This window comes from Mirounga leonina, unplaced genomic scaffold (assembly GCF_011800145.1).
Source record: "Mirounga leonina isolate KUSES-001 unplaced genomic scaffold, KU_Mleo_1.0 Mir_180, whole genome shotgun sequence".
In the NCBI taxonomy this organism is placed as follows: Eukaryota; Metazoa; Chordata; class Mammalia; order Carnivora; family Phocidae; genus Mirounga; species Mirounga leonina.
The window spans coordinates 27,122,178-27,147,377 of NW_023270469.1; the positions used below are offsets into that span (position 1 = coordinate 27,122,178).

The 25,200-nt window shown below is 45.5% G+C and overlaps 1 protein-coding gene across 2 annotated transcripts in view; it reads right to left on the reverse strand.

Annotated features, from left to right (window-relative positions):
- Positions 1 to 24,824, reverse strand: part of NLRC5 (NLR family CARD domain containing 5) — an 87,238-nt gene extending 62,414 nt beyond the window's left edge. The window contains exon 1 of one of the 2 annotated variants that reach the window (XM_035025157.1): positions 24,748 to 24,824. The gene's annotated coding sequence lies outside the window, so the exon portion shown is untranslated. The remainder of the gene's footprint in view (positions 1 to 24,747) is intronic. The other variant, XM_035025156.1, reaches the window with a different exon arrangement.
- Positions 24,825 to 25,200: the final 376 nt, after the last annotated feature.

Genomic DNA, 25,200 nt, shown 5'->3' on the forward strand with positions numbered 1-25,200 from the left:
TAACACCCAGTGCTCCATGCAGAATGGGCCCTCCTCAATACCCACCACCAGGCTAACCCATCCTCCCACACCCCTCCCCTCTAGAACCCTGTTTGTTTTTCAGAGTCCATCGTCCCTCATGGTTCGTCTACCCCACTGATTTCCCCCGCTTCATTCTTCCCCTCCCGCTACCTTCTTCTTCTTTTTTTTTTCTTAACATATATTGCATTATTTGTTTCAGAGGTACAGATCTGAGATTCAACAGTCTTGCACAATTCACAGTGCTTACCAGAGCACATACCCTCCCCAGTGTCTATCACCCAGTGACCCCATCCCTCCCACCCCACCCCCCACTCCAGCAACCCTCAATTTGTTTCCTGCAATTAAGAATTCCTCATATCAGTGAGATCATATGATACATGTCTTTCTCTGTTTGACTTATTTCGCTCAACATAATACCCTCCAGTTCCATCCACGTCGTTGCAAATGGCAAGATCTCATTCCTTTTGATGGCTGCATAATATTTATTTTATATTTTTTTAAGATTTTATTTATTTATTTGACAGAGAGAGACAACGAGAGAGGGAACACAAGCAGGGGGAGTGGGAGAGGGAGAAGCAGGCTTCCCGCCGAGCAGGGAGCCCGATGCGGGGCTCGATCCCAGGACCCTGGGATCACGACCTGAGCCGAAGGCAGTCGCTTAACCAACTGAGCCACCCAGGTGCCCCTACATCCCAACTTCTTAATAGGCACATTTTTATTTTAAAAAATACATAAAGACATTTACATTAAAAACTAGAAGGGGCACCTGGGGCCTCAGTCTGTTAAGCATGCGACTCTTGATTTCAGCTCAGGTCATGATCTTGGGGTTGTGGGATCAAGCCCCGTGTCAGGCTCTGCACTCAGCGTAGAGTCTGTTTGGGATTCTCTCTCTCCTTCTCCCTCTGCCCCTCCCCCCTCTTGCTTTCTCTCTCTTCTAAAATAAATAAATAAAGTCTTAAAAAAAATTGAGTAGATGTTTTACCCCAATGTGTAAAGAAGATAAATCCATCGTGATAAATAAGCATAAGAAATGATCAGTGATGGCTCACAGAAATGGAAATTCCCTCCATAAGGTTACATAATAAAACTAAAATAGAAGTAAGAAGGCAATCAATAAGGATAAACACATACGTCAAGTATGACAGAGAGGCTAAAAATTCAAATCAAAAAGTAATTCATACCTATTGAAGACATTTTATTCTACTTTTTAGTTGAATGCCTGTGTGTGTGTTATGGGCACAGAATGACATTTGCACTGGAAAACGAGCGAAGGGGGTGAACAGAAAGTGTAAAGAATATGGACTAGACGCCAGGCCAGGGCCTCTCGGCCTCCACTACTTCAGTTCTCACAACTCTATGTCTTGGATGCCCTGTACGCATTTAAAAATATCTAAGTCCCAAACAGCAATCCCGACCTCCCTCTCCCTGCCCAGACTTCTGCTTCCACCACCACCCTCCCCACGTCCCTGAAGGGCTGCCTTCTGCTTCCTGGAGCTCAGGCCGAGGAGGGCTAACTTTTTCCATGTGGACTGCAGACTCTCACTTCCTCCACGGCTGCCGCCTGAACCTGGCGCCACCATTTCTCACGTGGGTCCTTTGCACCGGGAGACCTGGTACCTCTTCTGCCCGCCCCAACGTCCTCCACGGAGGCTCAGAGTGTCCCTGTCAAGCTGTGGCCCATGGCAGGTGCCTCCATCTCGCAGAGCTCCCCCCGACCCCGAGTGAGAGCCAGAGTCCTTTCCAACGCTATCTGATGATTTGAACAGTTTTTAAAAAACCAAACATGACAACTTTATTTTATTTTTTAAGATTCTATTTATTTGACAGAGAGAGACAGAGCGAGAGAGGGAACACAAGCAGGGGGGAGAGGGAGAGGGAGAAGCAGGCTTCCCACTGAGCGGGGAGCCCGACGTGGGGCTCGATCCCAAGACCCTGGGATAATGACCTGAGCCGAAGGCAGACACTTAATGGACCGAGCCACCCAGGTGCCCCCAAATATGACAACTTTAAAATTTCGTTTGTCGCTTATTTTTATTAACTTTTGGTGTTTTATGTTCACAGTTGAGAAACTTGTTCATTTTGTCAAGAATGTTCAAACGTGAGGGGTGCCTGGGTGGCTCAGTTGGTTGAGTGTCCTTCTCTTGGTTTTGGCTCAGGTCATGACCTTGGGGTCATGGGATGGGGCTCCGCACCAGACTCAGTGCTCAGCAGAGTCTGCCTGAGATTCTCTCTTTTCCTCTGCCTCTCCCCCAACATGCATACTCTCTCTCTCAAAAAAAAAAAAAAAAAAAATTCAAACAGTAGAGCACACAGTTGCATGTGATCTTTTCCTGTACTTAGAAATCTCATATCTTCGGGCGCCTGGGTGCCTCAGTTGGTTAAGCGACTGCCTTCGGCTCAGGTCATGATCCTGGAGTCCTGGGATCGAGTCCCGCATCGGGCTCCCTGCTCGGCAGGGGGTCTGCTTCTCCCTCTGACCCTCCTCCCTCTCATGCTCTCTCTCATTCTCTCTGTCTCAAATAAATAAATAAAATCTTAAAAAAAAAAAAAAAGAAATCTCATATCTTCACATTTAATTTATTTTGCTTCGTTTTTTTTCTCATTAGATTGGCCAGCAGCTGCTGTGTCTTATGTTTAAAAAGACAAAACTTTCATTTCCATTTATCAATTCTGTGGAATTTTCTCTTTTTTAGTTTTATAATTTTTTTTTAATCTCCTGACTTCTCTTCCCTAATTTACTGAGACTGTTGCTCATTAAGCTTATGAGTTAGTTGATTGCTTAAATCATTTCTAGTCTTTTCATTTTAAAAAATAATAAGAGAAACCACTTTTGGCCAATTTCCATAAATTTATGTCAAGTTTATATCAAATTTACATTACTAGTAGATTATAATTATAATTTTGAAGTGAGTCATTTAATGGAGGAGTAAGTTATTCTTTCAACTTTTGCCATTACTTTTTTGTTTTACTATGCTGTACAAAGAATAAGTCCTATGCAATTTCTGCTTCGGGGAAGTATGTTGAGATTTCCCTTTTTTGCTTGGCATATGACAAATTTTAAAATATTCCATGACATTTGTAAAGCTATTCTTTTTCAATAAGTATGCGTTTAAATCCCCCCAAATTATGCCAAAATAAAGTCTAGATGGGGCCAATATTTAAATGTAAAAAGTTAAACTCTAAAAGTACTAGAAGATTACAGGTGTTCAATTTACAACAATTCATGAAGCTGTACGTTGAATTTTCTGCATTTTTTCTACGTTACGATTTCACAACAAAGCGGTTAAAAATTTTTTTAAGTGCTAGAAGAAAAAACAGGGAAAAGTTTTAAAAATAATTTCAGAGTAGAGAGGGTCTAGCTGAGCATGACACAAAACTCAGAAATCATAAAAGAAAAAGGGAATGAAATTGATCAGGTATAAATTAGAACTTTTACATTGCCAAAGAACCCAACAAATAAAGTGAAAAGACAAATGGCAAACTGGGAAGAATATCTGCAAACTGCATCACAAAGACATGAATGCTTTTACTATATCAAGAGATAGTGTAAATCAATAAGAAAAAGACCAACGACCTGACAGAACAGTGTGCAAAGAACCTGAACTAGTTTACAGAAAAGGAAATATGAATGGTTCTGAATGAAGTATATATGAAAAGATGTTCAACCTCACAGGAAGTGAAATAAATACATGTTAAAAACTAAAAGAGATATATGGTTTCCCAGCTCTTAGATTGTCAAGGAAATTATATAGCTGGCAAGGTTATGAATTAGCAGGCATTCGGATGCATTGCTAGTGGGAGTGTTAATCTATAAAGATTGCAAATGCCACATAACCACACCTAGCCATTCCATGCTCACGTATTTATTCATCATGGGCAAAATAACATACGTTCAGGAACACTTAATGTGGCCTTGTTTATAGCAGTAAAAGATTGGAAAAACTCTAAATGTCCACTGAAAAGGAGCTGGTTAAATTATGGCACGTCCATGCGATGGAATTCCATGCAGTCATGAAAAAGGATGAGGCTGAGTGATGTGGGATGATACAGAATGGCGTTCATAACACTCGAGCACATTCCTCTGGCTGGAGTTATTTCTCACACTCAGCCCTGGTCTGGCCTGGCCTCATTTCTGTCTGGACCTCCTAACAGCTTCCCATCATCTCTCAGATAAAGTCACACCACGTTAATACGCCTGTCACAAAGTAGGTGCCACCTACACAGGAAGTGGCCAGGAAAGGTTCAAAGGATGAATAAATAAATGGTCTGTCACCATCGGGTTGCTGGCCACCTCCCGGCCCTCTCGTGCACCTGCCACCCTGCCCATAGGACAGTACGCACGGCCCCGCCTCCCCATCCTCCCTGCTTGGGACACCCTCTGCCTCCAACACCCTCTCCCTTTCCTCCCACCGGGCAAACTCCTCCTCTGCCCCCAGCTCGACTCCGGGAAGCCTTCCAGGCTGCCTTCCCAGACCAAGCCATGCCCCCCACCACTGCCCTTCACTCCTTAGCGTTCTTTTCTTTTTCCTCCGTGCAGGTCTGGCCACTCTGCATTATCATTTCCTCTCGGCCCACCAGCTTCCCTCTGCATGCCAGAAATAGCTTGGGGGCTGGGGCAGTGCCCGATTATGGATCAGAGCAGATGCCTTGCACCAGGGTCCTGGGTTTGAGTCTCTACTAGTTGCCAGCTGTGTGGCTTTGGTCAGGTTACTTAAAGATTTTATTTATTTATTTGAGACAGAGAGAATGAGAGACAGAGAGCATGAGAGGGAGGAGGGTCAGAGGGAGAAGCAGACTCCCTGCCGAGCAGGGAGCCCGATGCGGGACCCGATCCCGGGACTCCAGGATCATGACCTGAGCCGAAGGCAGTCGCTTAACCAACTGAGCCACCCAGGCGCCCTGGTCAGGTTACTTAGTCTCTCGGTACCTCAGTTTCCCCATCTGTAGAATGGGAATGTTCTAGATCAGGCTTCTAGAAGCAGAGCCCAAGACAGGGGTTCCTGCAAAAGTTATTTACTGAGAGGGTAAGGGAAGTCTTGCTTCAGACCAATACATGGTGGGGGCCTGGGGGAGGTTGCTCTGGAGTGTGAACGATGCCATAGAGTCTGTCCTGTCCTGTCAAGGGTCAGGGGGGCTGGGCCATTACACTCCCATATCAGTCAGTCGTTGGTTATGGGTCATGTCCAATGGATGGGGGGGGGGAGGTACCTCTGTATGAGATCATTGCTATTAGCCAAGGGTAATCCTTCCAGAAGGGTGCCGATGCTGGCGGCTTAGGCCCACGGTGGATGGGGGATGGGTGCACTGGCTGACTGAGGGGGAAGCAGGTGAGTGAGAGGGAGCACCATCAGAGTCCGCTATGGGCGTACTAACATCTACCAGGCAAGGCATCCAGCCCGCGAGAAAGGCCCAGAACATGTCGACTATGATTACAAATGGCGCTGCTGTTGTTTCCTCTGTAACCCCAGCCCCCAGCACAGGATACGAGGAAGGAAGGGAGGGATGGCAGAGAGGACACGGCTTGAGTCACAGACTTCTGACTGCTGTACCTTTGGCTTCTTTGCTCTTCCTGACTCCCCAGGCTTGGATTATGGGGGAGCCCCCAGGAGGCTGGGTGGACCTGGCTTGTTGTCCACCAGCTTGTTGGGACCCGTCTCCTCGTCTCTACCAGGGGGACCCCACCTGCCTTTCCTGTGCCCGGGGGCTGGTGGGGAGGGTCAGGCTGATGGAAGCCCTGTCACCATGGCACTGGCAGGCCTGGTTCTGCCCCTGGCTCCTGCACTGGAGTGGAAGAAGCGAGGACAGAAGGGACCAGCTGAGGACAGCCAATGGGCAGAGAGGGACAGAGGTAAAAAGGGCTCGCGTCTAACGTCAGCCCCAGAACGGCCATGGTCGGTGGGGCCACATGAAAGGCGAGCCCGTGGACAGAAATATCCCACAACACAGAAAGGAAAGTGCCACGGAAGCTGGTTTCTCAGGACCACGTGGACCGTCAGGCTTGGCCACCCTGGGGTGACCCAGACCCACAGGGGCCCTCACGTCCTCTCAGAATGCCCCACACCAAGCCCTGCCCGGGGTGATAACAGCGGCCCGGGGCCTCTGCCCTCCCCCAGGGATGGCTGGCTGCAGTCCCAGGCTTCAGAGGATGCTTGAGCCTCGGTGCAAAGGGAGACGGAGCTGGAAGAGGCCCGGCTGCAGGTCCGTGCTGGGCCCATTTTATAGACGGGGAGACTGAGAGGCCCTCACGGCAAATTCGCAGCACAGGCAGGGCTGGACTGACGGGTGGGCTCTTTCTGGGAGGCTGATGCAGCCCCACCCCAGGAATGGCCCCCCTCCCATGGGGGGCTGCTCCAGAGCGCTCAGCTGCAGAAAGACGTCAACAGCCATTTCCTCCCTCACCCACAAAAGCTGGCAGAGCAGGAAACAGGGGTCCTCGACGCAGCACATTTCCGCGGGGGGATGATGACGTGGGTTGACTCTGCCTTTGAAAACCATCCTCTTCATTGTCCTCACAATGTCAGGGTCCCCCAGGACTCACACTTGGTCACAGGGCTTTATTGGTGCCGAGGCTCCCAGTGGCGAGGAGATCTGCCAGGCCACGGCTAGAGAGCCACAGAACTGGCAGCTGAGCAAACATTCCCTGGCCCTGGAGCCCTCTGGGGGGATGGAGTGTGAAGCTGGGGGGTGGGGAGGGGCCCAGAGAGGGCGGAGCAGCCCAAGTCTGCACTCTGGGCCTCAGGCCCGGGCTGTCCCTGTCCCGCATCCAACGAGGTCTCTGTCTTCTCGTCACTGCAGACTGGGGAATCTGGATGCCAGCCCATATCACTGCTTTAAGTCACCTCCTTCACCCCCACCACCTTCCTGCTCAAAAGGCTTGGTCTTTCCACCAAAGGACCCCCTAGGGTTTCCAGATGCACCCTCCTCTGGGACCAGGGTGCCCTAGAGCCAGCAGGTGACCAGGTAGTGGCCTTGCCTCTCCTGTTCAGCCCTGGCGGTTTGGGCCCAGCACCCACACGAAGCGGCTAGTGAGGCTTCCACGGGAAGGCTTTCACCCAACACGTTCCCGGGATCTTCAGGCCAGGTCCGGGGCTCCCAAACTCGTTTGCACATTAGAATCACCTGGGGGGGGGGGCGCTTTCAAAAATTCCAATGGGCCCTACCCTGGACCAATCACAGCATCATCTCTCGGGGTGAAATGTAGGCATCTGTACCTTCTCGTGTGCTGACAAGCTTGGGAACGAATGTTCTAGGCACGATGACACCCAGCTCTCCACTCCCAGTTGGGGGAGAATGGTTCTGTGTTCCCTCGCACTTGGCGCCCTGCCTCTCCAGCAAACCAGAACCAAGTGATTTTTGTCCTCTGAAAGGCTGGGGACAGGAAAGCCACCAAGATGGCCTTATTTAGATGAAACCCTGCAGCTGTCTCCCAATGACTAACACTTCCGCCTCTGGCCTGCTCCTTGGCACCTTGTGCCCCACTCTGTCACTCCACCAGCCGCTCTCACCCAGGCCCCAGCTCAGCACAGCTACACCCACTGGAAACAAAGCCGACGTTTGGAAATCCCCTCTTTACTTTCAACCATGCAGTTGTGAGGATCCCCGAGGAATATGGTTTTGGAGTTCTGGGGGACAGAGTCGGACACAGAAGGGTAAACACCATATAATCTCACGTACATGTGGAGTCTAAAAAGCCAAACCAAACCAACCAACCAACCAACTAACCTAACAGACAAAAGATACAAAGAACAGATTAGTGGTTGCTGAGGAGTGCTGGGCGGGGGGGGAAAAATGGGGGAAGGGGGCCAAAGGGTACAAACTTCCAGTTATAAAGTAAATATATCATGGGGATGTAATACACAGCAGGGTGACTATAGTTAATAATACTCTATTGCAGGGGCACCTGACTGTCTCAGTTGGAAGAGCATGCGACTCTTGATCTTGGGGTTGTGAGTTCAAGCCCCATGTTGGGTGTAGAGATTATTTAAAAAATTTAAAAAAAAATCTTAAAAAATACAAAAAATAATACTCTCTTGCATATTTGAAAGTTGTTAAGAGATAGATCTTAAAAGTCCTCAACACCAGAAAAAATTTTTTGTTAGAGTGTGGTGATAGATATTAACAATTATTGTGGAGATCATTTTGCAATGCATGTAAATATCAAATCATTATGTTACACACCTAAAACTAATATAATGTCACATGTTAATTATACCTCAGTGAAAAATGAAAAAAAAAATTTTTTTTTTGAGAGAGACTGGTGGGGGAGGGGCAAAGGGAGAGGGAGAGAGAATCTCAAGCAGATTCCATGCCCAGCACAGAGCCCATCGCTTGATCTCACAACTCTGAGATCATGACCTGAGCTGAGATCAAGAGTTGGACGCTTAACTGACTGAGCCACCCAGGTGCCCCCAAAATGAAAAAATTTTTAAATAAATAAATAAAATAAGACCTATGCTGAATCCAGAGACTTTTTCCTAACTGAAGCACCATACTATCTTCAACAAATAATCTTCTTTCCATAGGAGATTACCATTTCCATAGATATTATTTTTCTGCTATAAAATATAATCAGTCATTTGAAAAGTTCTAAACATTTCAGAAATATGTCAATTGAAGTTTATATCTCATGATCTCACCCTTTAGGGAGAAGTACAGAATTTCTAAGTCATTTAATGCACATTTGAGACCATTTTTGCCTGATCTGAGACTCAGAAAACAATTTCCTTAAAATTTTTCTAAGAAGCATCTCACATTTAGCTTTGTTTTCTAAAGTAGTGCTCACCATGAACAGAAGATAACCCTCAAAAAAAAAAAAGAAAAACAAACAAACAAAGTAAATAAACCCAAAATGACACTGTTGAAATAGAACCAGAACCATTGCCTTAACTGGGGCCTGGCCTCCCGTTGCTGAAAAGAAGACCACAAGTGTGAGAAGCATTAACTCAGCACCAACCGAGACTTTCTCCTTGACTAATCTGGAAGGATTAAAGAGAACTGAAAAGAAGATAACCTTCTCCCTTTATGACTCAATTTACATGAATGCCCTAACTGCACACCTCCTAAAATCATCTTGTTGACTCCGACTGGGTAAGTCTCTGTTAGGGGAAACAGTGACTCATCCATTTCAAGAAGAGGATCCTGAGGCCCAGAAATGCACAGAACACCTTCAAGACCGCAGGGAAAAGGCTACCATGAAGACACATAAGTCAGAAGCTATTTCTTTCTACAACCAGATGCCACAACAAGATCTGAATGTCTCAGAGTCCCAGCTCCCCAGGGTCTGAATGCTCCCTCCATTTCCCATGAGGGGCAGAAAGAACCACCAAGGCATGAGGCTGATGGGGGTTGGGGGTTTGGTGATGGTAGGGGCTCCACCCCTCCACCAAGGAGATGGGTGTTGGGGGCATCATGTAACTTTCCAGCTACCTGCAGCTTCTACATCTGCATAGTATTTTAGGAGAGAACTTTAGAAACGTGGTCTCAAATACTTTAAAAATAAGGGTCGAGGAGAGGATGCTGGGAAGATGGCAGAGTAGGAAGCACCAGGACTTTGTCTCCCCACCGAGAACACAAGTGCACGTGCCCAATCCGATAGAACTGTTCCGGAACTCTGGGGTCTTTGAATGCTTGACACTTCCAGGTGAACGCATTGGTGGTAAATTGGGGTTAATTTCAGTCAATTCTAGCTATAAGCCCAGTAGCAGTTATCCATACCCCAGACCCAGCCACATGGCAGACAGAGAGCTGTGCATATGTTCCTGGGGCAGCCTGCACACAGCTTACAAGAATCGGGGTGAGTAAAAAGGACCTTGTCCTCCAAATACTGGAGATTTGTGCTCTGCTCACTGATTATCGCTTCTGATCACAGAGGTGCAGAAAGAAAAGGCAGGCAGTCCTTGTTGTCAAATCTCCCCTCACTGCTGCAAGACTCTCTCCCTCCAGTTAAACTCTCAGGAGATTGAAAGGGCCAGATCCCTTTGTTCCCACCATTATTCTCCCCTTTTCCCCTTTCTGGGGCTAGGCATTAAAGACTAGGACATTTAAAAATGACTGCATATAAGGAGAAAATTAGAAAATGACCATATATGCCCAAGGAAAACTCAGAAAAGACACAAGAAGACGTTAAGTTTACACCTCAGACATCCTCCGCACAGAGACAGCCCAGAACAATGCAAAAACCGACACGATAAACAGAAACAATAACAAAAACCCAGCAAACTGTGGGGACAGAGAAAACCTGATTTTCAGTTACCACATTATTACATTCAAATGTCCAGGGTTCAACCAAAAAATGCACAAAGCATATGAAGAGACAGGAAAGTATGACTCATTTGAAGGAAAAAAAAAAAAATCAACCGAATCTGTCCCTGAGATAATGATTTTAAAACAACTGTCTTAAAGAGGCAGCTGCCTGGCTCAGTCACTGGAGCATGCAACTCTTGATCTCAGAGCTGTGGGTTTGAGCCTCACTTTGGGTGTGGAGACTGCTTAAAAATAAAATCTTTTTAAAAAAACTGTCTTAAGGGGCGCCTGAGTGGCTCAGTCGTTAAGCGTCTGCCTTTGGCTCAGGTCATGATCCCGGGATCCTGGGATCGAGCCCTGCATCGGGCTCCCTGCTCGGCGGGAGGCCTGCTTCTCCCTCCCCCACTCCCTCTGCTTGTGTTCCCTCTCTCGCTGTGTCTCTGTCAAATAAATAAAATCTTAAAAAAAAAAAAACTGTCTTAAGTGCTCAAAAAACTAAAGAAAGAGAAAGTCAAGAAAACGATGTGTTAACAAAATGAAAATATCAATAAAGAGAAAACTTAAAGAGAAATCAAAAAGAAATTCTGAAGTTGATGGGTACAATCCCTGAGATGGAAAATTCACTGCAGGAATTCAAAGGTAGATTTGGACAGGCAGAAGAATCCGTGAACTTCAAGACAGGACAATGGACATTACGAACCAAAAGAAAAAGATTGAAAAAAAGCAAAACAGAGAGGAAAGCAAACTGTAAGAGACTCTTACCTCTAGGAAACAAACGGAGGGTTGCTGGAATGGGGTGTGGGGGGGGGGATGGGGTAACTGGGGGATGGGCATTAAGGAGGGCCCTTGATGGAACAAGCACTAGGTATTACATGCAACTGATAAATCACTAAATTCTACCCCTGAAAATAATAATACACTACATGTTAACTAAATTGAATTTTTAAAAATATTTTATTTATTTATTTATTTATTTATTGGAGAGAGAGCGCAAGCAGAGTGAGAGAGCAGGAGCAGGGTGGGGGAGGGGCAGAGGGAGAGGGAGAAGCAGACTCCCCACTGAGGAGGGAGCCTGATGTGGGGGCTGGATCCCGGGACGCTGGGATCATGACCTGAGCAGAAGGCAGATGCTTAACTGACTGAGCCACCCAGGCATCCCCTAAATTGAATTTAAATTATAAAAAAAAAAAAGCTTAGAGAGTTCATCACCACTAACCCTGCCTTACAAGAAATGCTCAAGGAAGTCCTGCAGAGTAAAATGAAATGACACTACACAGTATTCTGAAGCTGTATGGAAAAATAAAGATCTCCATAAAGGTTAATACATAGGCAATTATAAAAGCTAATATTACTGTAAGGATGGTTTGCAACTATACCTTTTGCTTTCTATGGGATTTAAGAGCCTAATAAATTAAAAAAAAAATTATTAGCATAAAAGCTAGTCCCATTGTAACTTTGGCTTGTAACTCTAAATCCTGTTTTCTACATAATTCAGGAAACTAATACATTTAAAGGAATTATTAGTTTATGTTTTGGGGCACGCAATACATAAAGATGTAATTTTGTGACATCAACAACTAAAAGGAGTAGGGACAGAGCTGTAAAGAAGCAGAGTTTTTGTATGTTACTGAAACTAAGCTATTATAAAATCAAATTAGAGTGCTGTAACTTTAGGACATTAAATGTAATCCCCATGGTAACCACAAAGAACACAGCTATAGAATATACACACAAGGAAATTTTTAAAAATTTAAACATTTCACTACAAAAAAATTAACTAAACCTAAAAGAAGACAGAATGCAGGGAGTGAAGGACAAAAAAGCTATAAAGCATATAAAAAACAAATAGCACAATGATAGAAATAAGTCCCTCCTTATCAGTAAATACTTTAAATATAAATGGATTCAACTCTCTAATCAGAGATTGGCAGAATGGATAAAACCACATGATTCAACTCTATGCTGTCTATAAGAAACTCACTTGAGATACAAAGACAAAAACAGATTGAAAGTAAAAAGAAGAAAAGATATTCCATGCAGATAATAACCAAAAGAGAGTAGGAATATCACAGAAAATAGATTTTAAATCAAAAAAGGTGTAAAGAGACAAAAAAGGACATCATATAATAATAAAAGGTTCAATACAACAAGAAGATATAATAATTATCAACATTTATGGGGTGCCTGGGTGGCTCAGTCGGTTAAGCAACTGCCTTCAGCTCAGGTCATGATCTTGGAGTTTCTGGGATTGAGTCCTGTGTTGGGCTCTCTGCTCAGCAAGGAGTCTACTTCTTCTTCTCTCTCTGTGCTTGCTCTCTTTCAAGTAAATAAATAAAATCTTAAAAAGATAGGGGCGCCTGGGTGGCTCAGTCGTTAAGCATCTGCCTTTGTCTCAGGTCGTGATCCCAGGGTCCTGGGATCGAGCCCCGCATCGGGCTCCCTGCTCGGCGGGAAGCCTGCTTCTCCCTCTGCCACTCCCCCTGCTTATGTTCCCTCTCTCGCTGTGTCTCTCTCTTCAAATAAATAAATAAAATCTTAAAAAAAAAAAATCTTAAAAAGATAATTATAAACATTTACATATCTAACAACAGGCCATCAAAATGGAGAAATAGACAGTTTTACAGTAATAGTTGGAGATGTCAATGCCCCACTCACAATAATAGAACAACCAGAAGAAGCAAAGTAAGGCAATAGAGGACCTAAGCAACACAGTAAACCAAGTAGATAACAGACATACAGAACATTCTACCCAACAAGAGCATACACATTCTTCTCAAGTACACACACAACATTTCCCAGGATGGACCATATTTTAGGCCACAAATTAAGTCTCAATAGATTTTGAAAGACAGATATCACACAAAGTATCTTCTCTGACCATGAGATGAAATGAGAAACCAGTAACAGAGAGAAAACTGGAAAATTCACAAAATTGTCAAAATTAAACCACAGATTTTTATTTATTTATAAAGATTTTATTTATTTGTCAGATAAAGAGAGAGAGCACAAGCAGGGGGAACGGCAGACAGAGGGAGAAGCAGACTCCCTGCTGAGCAAGGAACCTGATGTGGGACTCGATCCCAGGATCCTGGAATCATGAGCTGAGCCAAAGGCAGATGCTTAACCGACTGAACCACCCAAGCATCCCATAAACCACACACTTTTAAACAATCAATAGAGCAGAGAAGAAATCACAAGGGAGATTAGAAAATACTCAGAGATAAATGAAATAAAAAACACAACACACCAAAACTTATGGGACACAGCAAAAGCAATTATAAGGGAAAAACGTATTGTTGCAAATGCTTATATTAAAAAACAAGGAAGGTCTCAAACCAACAGATTAACCTTACAATTTAAGGAACTAGAAAAAGGAGAACAAACTAAAAGTAAGACCACTAGAAAAAAGGAAATGATAGCATTAGAGCAGAAATAAATGGAATGGAGAACAGAAAAACAATAGAGAAAAATCAATGAAACCATAATTGGTTCTTAAAAAGATCAACAAAATCAACAAACTTTTAGTTAGATAGACTAAGAAAAAAAGAAAATTCAATTTACTAAAATCAGAACTGAAAGTGTACCAATTCTACAGAAAAAATAAGGATTATAAGAGAGTATTATGAACAATTGTATGCCAACAAATTGGAAAACCTACATAAAATGGAGAAATATCTAGAAACACACAACCTGCCAAGACTAACTAAAAAATAGTAGAAAATCTAAGAAGAGCTGTAGCTAATAAGGAGATTAAATCAGTAATCCAAAATCTCCCACCAAAGAAAAGCCCTGGACCTGATGGTTTCACTGGTGAATTCTACCACACATTTAAAGAAGAACTAATACCAATTCTTCCCAAACTTTCCCAAAAATGAGAGAGAAGGAAACACTTCCTAACTTACTCTATTAGTTCAGCATAACCCTGATACTAAAGCCAAAGACACTATAAGAAAACTACAGACTGGGGCGCCTAGGTGGCTCAGATGGTTAAGCGTCTGCCTTCAGCTCAGGTCATGATCCTGGAGTCCCGGGATCAAGTCCCGCATCGGGCTCCCTGCTCGGCGGGGAGTCTGCTTCTCCTCCCTCTGACCCTCCTCCCTCTCCTGCTCTCTGTCTCTCGTTCTCTCTCTCAAATAAATAAATAAAATCTTAAAAAAAAACAAAAAACAAAAAAAAAACTACAGACTAATAATATCCCTTATGAACATCAGTGTGAAAATCCTCGAAATACTAAACTGAATGCAAAGCCTATTAAAAGGATCATACACTGCGATGCCTGGGTGGCTCAGTCAGTTAAGCGTATGACTCTTGATTCTGGCTCAGGTCATGATCTCAGGGTCATTGAGATCAAGCTCCACATTGAGCTCCCCACTCAGCGGGGAGTCTGCTTGAGATTCTCTCTCTCTCCTCCCTCCTTGGCCCCCACCCCCATGCCTGTGTGCGTTCTCTCTCTCTCTCAAATAAATAAATAAATAAATAAATAAATAAATAAATAAATAAATAAAATAAAATAAAATAAAAAGGGGATTATACACCATAACCAAGTGGGATTCATTCCTGGAATGTAAGGATGGTTTAACACATGAAAATTGATCAATGCAATACACCACATCAACAAAAGGAAGAGAAAACACAAATGATCATCTTGATTGATAGAGGGAACGCATTTGCCAAAACTCAACAACCTTTCATTATTTTTTTTTTTAACTCGACCAACTAGGAATACAAGGAAACTATCTCCACATAAGAAAAGCCAAGTATGCAAACTCACAGCAAATATACTCAACGGTGGAAGACTGAAAGCTTTTTCTCTAAAATAAGGAACAAGACAAGGGTGTCTACTTTCCCCAATTCAATATAGTAGTGGAATTCTTAGCTAGAGTAATTAGGTAAGAAAAAGAAATAAAATGCATCTACATCAGAAAGGAGAAAGTAAAATGATCTGTTTGCAGATGATATACAATATTCTTCTATGTAGAAAAACTGTTGGAACTAATACAAGAATTTGGCAAAGCTGCAGTATACAAAGCCAACACACAAAAACCAGTTGCATTTCTCTACACAAATGATGTCGAATCTGGAAGGGCAATTACAAAAACAATTCCATGCACCCTAGCATCAAAAAGGATAAAATACTTATAAATTAACCAAGGAGGTGAAAAACGTGTACATCGAAAACTATAAAACACTGTCGAAAGAAATTAAAGGCATAAATAAATGGAAACACATTATAGGTTCATGGATTGGAAGACTTAATACTGTTAAAATGTCAATATTATCCAAAGCCATCTACAGATTCCACATAATCCCTACCAAAATCCCAATGATTTTTTTTTTGCAGAAACAGAAAAACCCATCCTAGAATTCATATGGAATCTCAAGAGACTCCAAATGCCAAAAGAATCCTGAAAAAGAAGAACAAAACTGGAAGACCCATAATTCCTGATTTTGAAACTTACTACCAACTACATCAAAACAGTGTGGTATTGGCATAAAAACAGAATAGAGTTGACTCTTGAACAAGATGGGTTTGAACTGCGTAAGCCCATTTATACACAAAATTTTTTCGAGAAATACAGTACTGTAAATGTATTTTCTCTTCCTTAGGAATTTCTTTTTTTTTTTAAGATTTTATTTATTTATTTGAGAGACAGAGAATGAGATAGAGAGAGAGCATGAGGGAGGAGGGTCAGAGGGAGAAGCAGACTCCCCACTGAGCAGGGAGCCCGATGCGGGACTCGATCCCGGGACTCCAGGATCATGACCTGAGCCGAAGGCAGTCGCCCAACCAACTGAGCCACCCAGGTGCCCTTCCTTATGAATTTCTTAATAACATTTTTTCCTCTAGCTTCCTTTATTGTATATGTAATACAGCATATAATACATGTAACATACAAAGTATGTGTTAAACGACTGTTTCTATCATTGGTAAGGCTTCTGGTCAGTTGTCTGCTATCAGTAGGTAGGTATTTGGAGAGTAAAAAGTTACACAGGATTTTTGACAGCCTGGGGGTCAGCACTCCTAACCCCCACATTGTTCGAGGGTCAACAGTATAGACCAATGGAATAGAAAGAAAGTCCAGAAATAAACCCTGGCATATATGGCCAAATGATTTTTGACAAGGGTGCCAAGACCATTCAATGGGGAAAGGACAGTCCTTTCAATAAATGGTGCTGGGCAAACTGGACGTTCACATGCGAAAGAATGAAGTTGGACCCTTACTTTACAGCACATACAAAATTCACTCAAAATGGATCAAGGGCCTAAATATAAGACCCAAAACAATAAAACTCTTAGGAGAAAACACAGAAAGCTGAACCACAATGATTTGGCAATGATCTCCTCTTACCCAAAGGCACAGGTAATCAAATATATATATACATATACACACACAAATTGGACTTCATGAAAATTTTTAAAATTTTGTGCATCAGAAGACACTACCACAGAGTAAAAAGGCAACCCAGGAATGGGAGAAATTATTTGAAAAACATGTATTTGACAAGGGATTTATAATCAGGATATATAGAGAATGCTTACAATTCAGTAACAAAACTAAATGCCTGGATCTGAACAACAAAAAGACCAACAACTCTATTCAAAATGGGCAAAGGACTTGAAGAGATATTTCTCCAAAAAAGATAAGACGAATGGCCAATCAGCACATGAAAGACACTCAGCATCACCAATCCTTAGGAAATGCAAATCAAAACTACAACAAGGTGTGCCTGGGTGAGAACACACACATCATGCCCCCCCCCCCCCCCCCCCCATCGCATCGAGCTCCCTGCTCAGCGGAGAGTCTTCTTCTCCCTCTCCCTCTGCCCCTTCCCCTGCCTGTGCACACACGCGCTCTGTCAAATAAATAAATAAAATCTTAAAAAAAACAACAACAACTAGAATAAGATTGATACCACCTCACACCCATTAGGATGGCTACTATCAAAAAACAGAACAAAACAGAAAACAATACCGGCAAAGATGTAAAGGGGCACCTGGGTGGCTCAGATGGTTAAGCGTCTGCCTTCGGCTCAGGTCGTGATCCCAGGGTCCTGGGATCGAGCCCCGCACTGGGCTCCCTGCTCCACAGGGAGCCTGCTTCTCCCACTCCCTCTGCCTGCCGCTCCCCCTGCTTGTGCTCTCTCTCTCTGTCAAATAAATAGATAAAATCTTAAAAAAAAAAAAAAAGATGTAGAGAAATTGGAACCCCTGTACACTGCTGGTGGGCATGTAAAATGGTACAGCTGCTACGGAAAACAGGATGGCGATTTCTCAAAAAAATTAAAAATGGAATTACCATATGACCCAGCAGTTCCACTTCTAAGCATATACGCAAAAGAACTGAGAGCAGAGTCTCAAAGAGGTGTTTATACATCCATGTTCACAGCGGCATTATTTGTAATAGCTAAAACACGGAAGCAACCCAAGTGGCCATCAGTAGAGGAATGGAGAAGCAGAATGTGGTATATTCATACAATGAAGGGGCTGGGGAGGGGGGAATGAAGAGTTACTGGGTAATGGACATAGAGTTTTGGTCGTACAAAATGAGAAGAGTCTCCAGGATGGATGGTGGTGATGGCTGTAGAGCTGTGTGAATGTGCATAATATCACTGAATATTTTCAGTGGTTAAAATGGTTAAGATGGGGGCGCCTGGGCGGCTCAGTTGGTTAAGCGACTGCCTTCGGCTCAGGTCATGATCCTGGAGTCCCGGGATCGAGTCCCACATCGGGCTCCCTGCTCGGCAGGGAGCCTGCTTCTCCCTCTGACCCTCCCCCCTCTCATGTGCTCTCTCTCTCTCATTCTCTCTGTCTCAAATAAATAAATAAAATCTTTAAAAAAAAAATGGTTAAGATGGTAAATTTTATGTTATGTGCCTTTTAACGTCATAAAATAGTCTACATGTTCCTTTAGAAGTCCACGTTGAGAACATAGCCTAAGGAAACAATCCAGAATGTGAGCAAAGCTCTAGCTACCAGGATGTCCATCACAGTGCTGCACGTCAGCGGGGGCTGCCCGACTCTTCTGGACACAGATAAACTGGTTCAGCCACCAGGCCACCTGCAATTCCCATGGCCTCGGGAAGGTTAGGGCCCCCAACCCAGGGGAGGGACTAGGAGGCTGTAGTGACGAGGTCTCCTCCGGGGGGGCGGCTCCTGCTGCAGGTCCAGCTTTTGTTAAATTACATGCACAAAAATTAACTTGCAATAAGCATGCTGAGCACAGAAGACTGGAAACAAGTCCTCCTTCTTCCCTTGCTCCTTCCCTCCTCTTCCTCCTCTCCTCCTCCTTTTTCTTGCCATTGTCTCTGCCTGGTTCCCTCTTCCTCCAGACATCAACATGGTTCATGGCCCCCTGCCTCACACCCCTCAAGTGTCCCCGGGGCCCCTCATGGGAGGGCCGTGCCTGGCCTCTCCAAACACAACCGTCCCTGCACCCCCAGGGTGCCCACCCTCTCGCCTAACTTGTCTTTCTTCCCTGCAGTCACATATCTGTGACTTGTTTATTATCTGTTTCTGTTGGCACATCCGTGAGACTTGTCATGTTCTCAGCTGTAACCCAGTGCCCAGCACAGGACCTGACATGTTCTGGAAACTCTGTGCTGAGTAGGCTAACGATTGCTGGGCGGAGCCAGGCAGGAATCAGTGCTGCCAATACCCACCTCCCGTGGAGTAAGTAAGGGGCATCACCCCACCAAGAAGTTTGTGGGGGGGGGGGGCTCCTCCCTCCGTGGCCTAGCCTCTCTCCACCTTCCCTCTCTCCTCCCTTCTCTTGGGAACAAATACAGCACTGCACCCCCAGCACCCCCACCACACTCAGAGGCGCCATGCAAAGAGCCTGCCCGGCTCACTGCGTCCCGGCTCCTGCCCGCCACTTTGCCCACAGGCCCCACCCGCCCCAAGCCCAATCAAGGTATTTTCCCAAAACTACTTCCCTTCCTGAGACCAATCTGGTGGGTCATGTGGGAAGAATTAAAATGTCACATTTTGTGTGCGTGTGTGTTTTCTTTTAATACATAAAACAGAGGACACAGTCCATGTGTAGTAGAAGAAAACAAGACCCAATCTAAATGCTTAAAAAGGGTAGATATGGTTCCACCATCCTATGGACAACTATGCAGTCACTTAAAACGCCAGTATACTCATATTATAAAGAGTTTCCCTAATATGTACAGTGCTTTTACAACTAAATAGGAAAAAGACTACCAATCCAATGGAAAAGTGGAAAAAGAATATGAATAGACAGGCTATGGAAAATGAACTACAAATGACCCTTAAATATTTGAAAAGATAAGAGAAATGGTGGGGGGGAAGATATCATTATTCATCTCCCAGGTCTGGAAATAGGGAAAAGTTTCATACCACGCATGTTGGGGCAGGTGTGGGAAGCAGGCCCCCTCACACGTTGCTGCTGGGAATGAGATTTAGTCCAACACTTAAGGAGGGTAATTTGCCATATTTGTCAAAGTTCAAACTGCGTATTTCCTTTGACCTTGCAAATCCATTCCTGGATGTCTGTTCATCCTCCCTCCTGTCCCCGTTCTCCCTCCCTCCCTCCCTTTCTTTCTTTCAAGATTTTATTTATTTATTAGAGAGAGAGAGAGAGAGCTCACAGACAGGCAGAGCAGCAGGCAGAGGGAGAGGGAGAAGCAGGGTCCCTACTGAGGAGGGAGCCCGACGCGGGGCCTGATCCCAGGACCCTGAGATCATGACCTGAGCCGAAGGCAGATGCTCAACTGACTGAGCCACCCAGGCGTCCCTCCTGGATGTTTTTCTTAAAGACTTATTCTCACATATGCAAACATGATGCTTAAACAAAGATATTCATTACAGCACTGTTTGGGATAGCAAGAGATTGGAAACAACCTAAAGGCCTAACGGTAGTTAAATTAATTATGGCACAACCATATAATGAAATACTCTGCAGCTGTTAAAAAGAAAAAAGCAGATTTTTTGTTTTGTTTTGATGTGGAAAGATTTCCAAATTGCATTAAAGTTTAAAAAGATAAAAAACACTATATAGAGTGTATCACCACTTGTGAGAATGGCAATATCTGTATCTATCTATCCATATCCATGTTTGTAAAGGCCCACCTGAATGATCTTTGGAAGGAGATATAAGAACCTGATAACACTGGTGCTTTCAGGGAGGGTAATCAGGTGGCTGGGAGACAGGGGAAGGAGGGAGATTTACTTTTCATTATACACCTATTTGTATGTTTTATATTATTTTACTATATGAATGTGTTAGCTACTCAAAATGAAATAATTTCAAAAATGATATATGATGTACTTTTCCTTTAATGGGTAATTCCATTTTATTCAGTTTAAAAAGTGTAATTCCATTTTAGTTTTTATGTATGAGTCTATTAAAAAATATGAATATCGGGCACCTGGGTGGCTCAGTTGGTTAAGCGACTGCCTTCGGCTCAGGTCATGATCCTGGAGTCCCGGGATCGAGTCCCGCATCGGGCTCCCTGCTCAGCGGGGAGCCTGCTTCTCCCTCTGACCCTTCCCCCTCTCATGCTCTCTCTCTATCTCATTCTTTCTCTCAAATAAACAAAATATTTAAAAAAAAAATGAATATCCACACATAGAAAAAAGACTGGAAATCAAAGTGCAAACAGAGGTTATCTGAGGTCAAGCCAGTGTTCCCTCAGGCGCTCTGAAGTTCTCCTTTGCTAAATGTCAGAAGCATCTCAGGGAGAAGGGCTGCTAAAAACCTTTCTGGGGAAGACTCCTGTGTCTGAGAATTTATCGGAAGACTCTGGAGTGACCCAAAGGATGGAGCAGGAGTCCCATCACAGAGAGTCAGGCTTGAAACAAGCAGGATAAATGAGTGAACTCACATTTCCCCACCACTCTCATCTCTCCGTCCCAGGAAAATGACTGGTTTCATGCCCTGGTCAACTAGAGAGAAAGGATGATCACAGAGCAGATTCTTCTGCTGAGTCTGGGATCAGAGATGGCCAGAGGAACTAAGCTCACACCCACCTCCACCCTCCAGATTCACAGACGGCTGAAGAACACTTAGGGCTTCCCAAAGGAACAGAACGGGGATTCATGCCAACTTTACTCAGCTCTCAAGGACCCAAGTACCCCCAGATAGCATATGGTGACACAATCATGCCCAGTTTACAGGTAACAAGTCCCACATATAACCAAGTGCTTGCCTGCCCCATCACTTCTACGGTTTTAAGTACAGTGTGTGGGAGACATGTTCTCCAGGGTGGCCAGAGGGATCAAAAATCTTGTCTTCTCCAGACAGCCTACCCCAATAGCCAGACTGATCATTTGTCATTTTTTAAATTTTTTCCTTAGCAAATCCTCTGGGTGTTTTCCTTGCAGACCGGGTTTCAGCCAACGTAGACTTGGGGCTACCTGCCAATGCTCGAAAACTAGATCTGGCAAAGGACACCAGTAGTTTATGTCCTCAGAACACCTACAGAAAGATTTTACAAAGTATTCGCCCTGGTGTTAATTTGCTTGACCTTTAGTCCAACTCTGGAAAGCAGAAGCGAGGAGCTGCGCTAGTGAATTAGCTTCCTAGCTTGGTTACAGTTGTAACAAAGCACCCTCTGGTGGGGGCGTGGGAGGATCCTTTCCTTGCCTTTTCTGGTTTCTGCTGGTTGCTGGCAATTCTTGGGGTTGGGGGCAATTCTTGGGGCTCCTGGCAATTCTTGGGGCTCCTGGCCTTATAAATGCACCATTCTGATCTCTGTCTCTGTTGTCACACGGCTGTCAGCTCACGGCGTGTCTCCATCTTCATAAGCTGACCTCTTCTCTTATAGGGACACCAGTGATCCCGAATTAAGGACCCACTTACTCTGGTACGACCTCATCTTAACTAATTACATCTGCTATGACCCTATTTCCAAATAATGTCACAACTCAGATACTGAGTTCGAGGACTTAAACGTATCTTTCTCAGGGGCACAATTCAATTCATCACAGCTGGAAAAAGACATACTAAGAAGTTCTGTGGCATTTTCCTCAGCGGACAGGGGGGTATGTGTGTTGGGGGACAGAGAGACGGACCCGGCCCTGCAAACATCCAGTCACCTCTGTAACAGGTGGTGGCTCAAAGCTAAGCATACCGTGCAAACTCTTCCAGAGAACTTTCCCTTCTGCTGCTGTGCCTTCACCGAGGACCCACTACTGTCCATGTGCTTTGAGGTGAACCAGGCCCTGGGACATATCTCGTCCAACCATGAGGCATGCTCTGAAGGGTGTATTTTTGCCCTCAGTTCCCAGATGAGGGCCGTGGTCCGCCTGCCTCCCACACCAGGTGCCGGGCAGGCCGTGTGCCGTGTCTGGGGACCTGGCAGGTGAGCACGATCCGCAGTCCATCGGCCCTCTAGCTCGGCGAGGCTTGAGGGAAGCCTGCTGCAGGGAAGCCCGCATGCACCTTGAAATAATCGGTTTTCCCTCCCATTCTGTTCTCCCAACAGGAGACCAAGCCGAATGCTTTTCTGGGCTTATTGCTTCTCACAGAGAAGGAAAAGCAGTTTGGAGGGAGGAGGCTCTAGGTACTGGCCTGGGGCTACAGCCCACCTCCTGACACCCCCAGGTTTGGGAGGCTAGGAAGTGCTGGTTTTCAAACTTTTTTAAAGTCTGCAAAGCCCCAATCTTTTATTTTTTTTTTTTTAAGATTCTATTTATTTATTTGACAGAGAGAGACACAGCGAGAGAGGGAACACAAGCAGGGGGAGTGGGAGAGGGAGAAGCAGGCTTCCTGCTGAGTCCGATGTGGGGCTCGATCCCTGGACCCTGGGATCATGACCTGAGCCGAAGGCAGATGCTTAACGACTGAGCCACGGAGGCGTCCCAAACCCCCAGTCTTTTAAAAAGAAATGGAAGAACCCCCGACTTATAAAACGGATGCCAACTAGGATGAAGGTGGACCTCTCTCATACCTCCCCAAATGGCCACCTCAGCAAACTCCAGGGTTCTGATCTCCTGAGAAAAATGGCTGAAAACCACATAAAATGCAAAAAGCAAGTAACAAAATGACGCCCATGTATTCACCCTATTGTGAGATTAAAACGTTCATCAGACATAGTCTGTGGCAATTTGACATGAAGAAATTATTCTTAAAATGCTTCCAGTCTTCAGATGGTACTGTGGTTATGTTGTTTTTTTTTTTAAAGATTCCTTATCTTTTAGTACATTCTGAGATATTTCGGATGAGATGCTGTGACGTCTCTTTGCCATTTGTTTCAAAATGAGGCGTGGCAGAGATGAAGCAGGGCTGAGGAATGCTGGAGTTGAGTGGTGGTTACACGGGGCTTCCTTATGTCCAAACCAGCAAGTTGGCATGGCTAAACCTAACTAACTCTGTTCCTTCTATCCTCGGATAGGGGCGACACTGTCCATAATTTTAAAAAGCGTACTTAGGGGTGCCTGGGTGGCTCAGTTGGTTAAGCGACTGCCTTCGGCTCAGGTCATGATCCTGGAGTCTCAGGATCGAGTCCTGCATCGGGCTCCCTGCTCGGCAGGGAGTCTGCTTCTCTCTCTGAACCTCCCTCCTCTCATGCTATCTCTTTCTCTCTCTCTCAAAAAAAAAAAAAAAAAAAAAAGCGTACTTAGGCCAAAAAGTCTGAATTGTGCAGAATGAGCAGCGTGACTTCTGTAATGCTTTATTATTATTATTATTATTGATGTAGAGTTGCCATACAATGTTATATTAGTTTCAGGTGTAAAACAGCGATTCCACAATTCTATACACCCGAAGCTACCCTCTGTCACCATACAGCACTATTACAATACCATTGTCTATATTCCTTCTGCTGTGCATTCATCTCTCTGACTTACTTATTTCATAACTGAAAGTTTGCACCTCTTTTTGGTAAAGCACTTTACCGAGGTATGACTGACGTGCAAAAAGCTGTCGTTATTTAATGTATACAACCTGATAAGATTAGAGGTGAGTATGCATCTGAGAAACCGTCACCACAACCTATGCCCTGAGCCTATCCATCACCCCCAAAAGTTTCCTCCTGCCCTCTATTATTATTTGTGCGTGTTAGCCCCCGGCTCTAGGCTGTACAGTAGATCTCTAAGACTTACTTACCTTGTGTATCCAACAAAGTTTGTAACTCTTGATCCCCTTTATCAATTTCGCCCCTCCCCCCACCTCCCGCTGCTATAATTCTTTAAAAAGCAATTAAAAGTTACAGTTCCAGGAGCGTTGGGAGGGTGGGGAGAAAGGGGAGCGCAGCCGCGTACCCCGCCCCTCAGCCCGGGTGATCCCGACTTGCCACCCCCTGCGGTTCGCACCCGTGCCCCCCAAACTCCGCCGGGCAGCGGGTGCCCCATCTGTCCACCGGTCCGTCAGTCCCTGCGCCCTGCCACCCGGCCGCCCAGCCCGCGGCCGGCGGGGGCTTCCCCCCCTCCCGCCCCCCGCCCAGCGCCCTCGGGCACCCCCTCCTCGCCGCGCCGCTCGCCCGGCCGGGCCCGCAGCCCCGGGGCGGCTCTCCACTCACCCGCCGCGCTGCGGCCCCGCCGCGCTCCTGCGTCGCTGCGCGGCGCACGAAACTGAAAGCGGGCGGAGAGCGCCCGGGCCAGCGCTGGGAGCCGGCGGCCGCTGCCGGGAAATCACGTGGATTCGAATCGCCGCGGCCCGCGGAGGCGCGGGCTGGGCGGGGGCGCACGGCGGCTCCCGCGCTCCCCACGCCGTGCGCCCCGGCCCAGGTACGGCCCCGGGAGGCGACTCGGAGGCAGGGGCGCGCGCGCGGGGAGGGGGTCAGGGCGCCGCGGGAGAACCCCGGCTGAGTTCCTCTCTCCCGGCCTCCCGGCACACTGAGGGGGCGGGGACGGGATGGCAAAGAGGAGAACCCAGTGGGCCTGGCCCCTGGCCCGCGGTGCTCTCAGAATGAAAGGAGGGGAGAAGGGGGCAACAGCAATAATTGGTCTTACTAACTGCGCCTTCGGCTCCC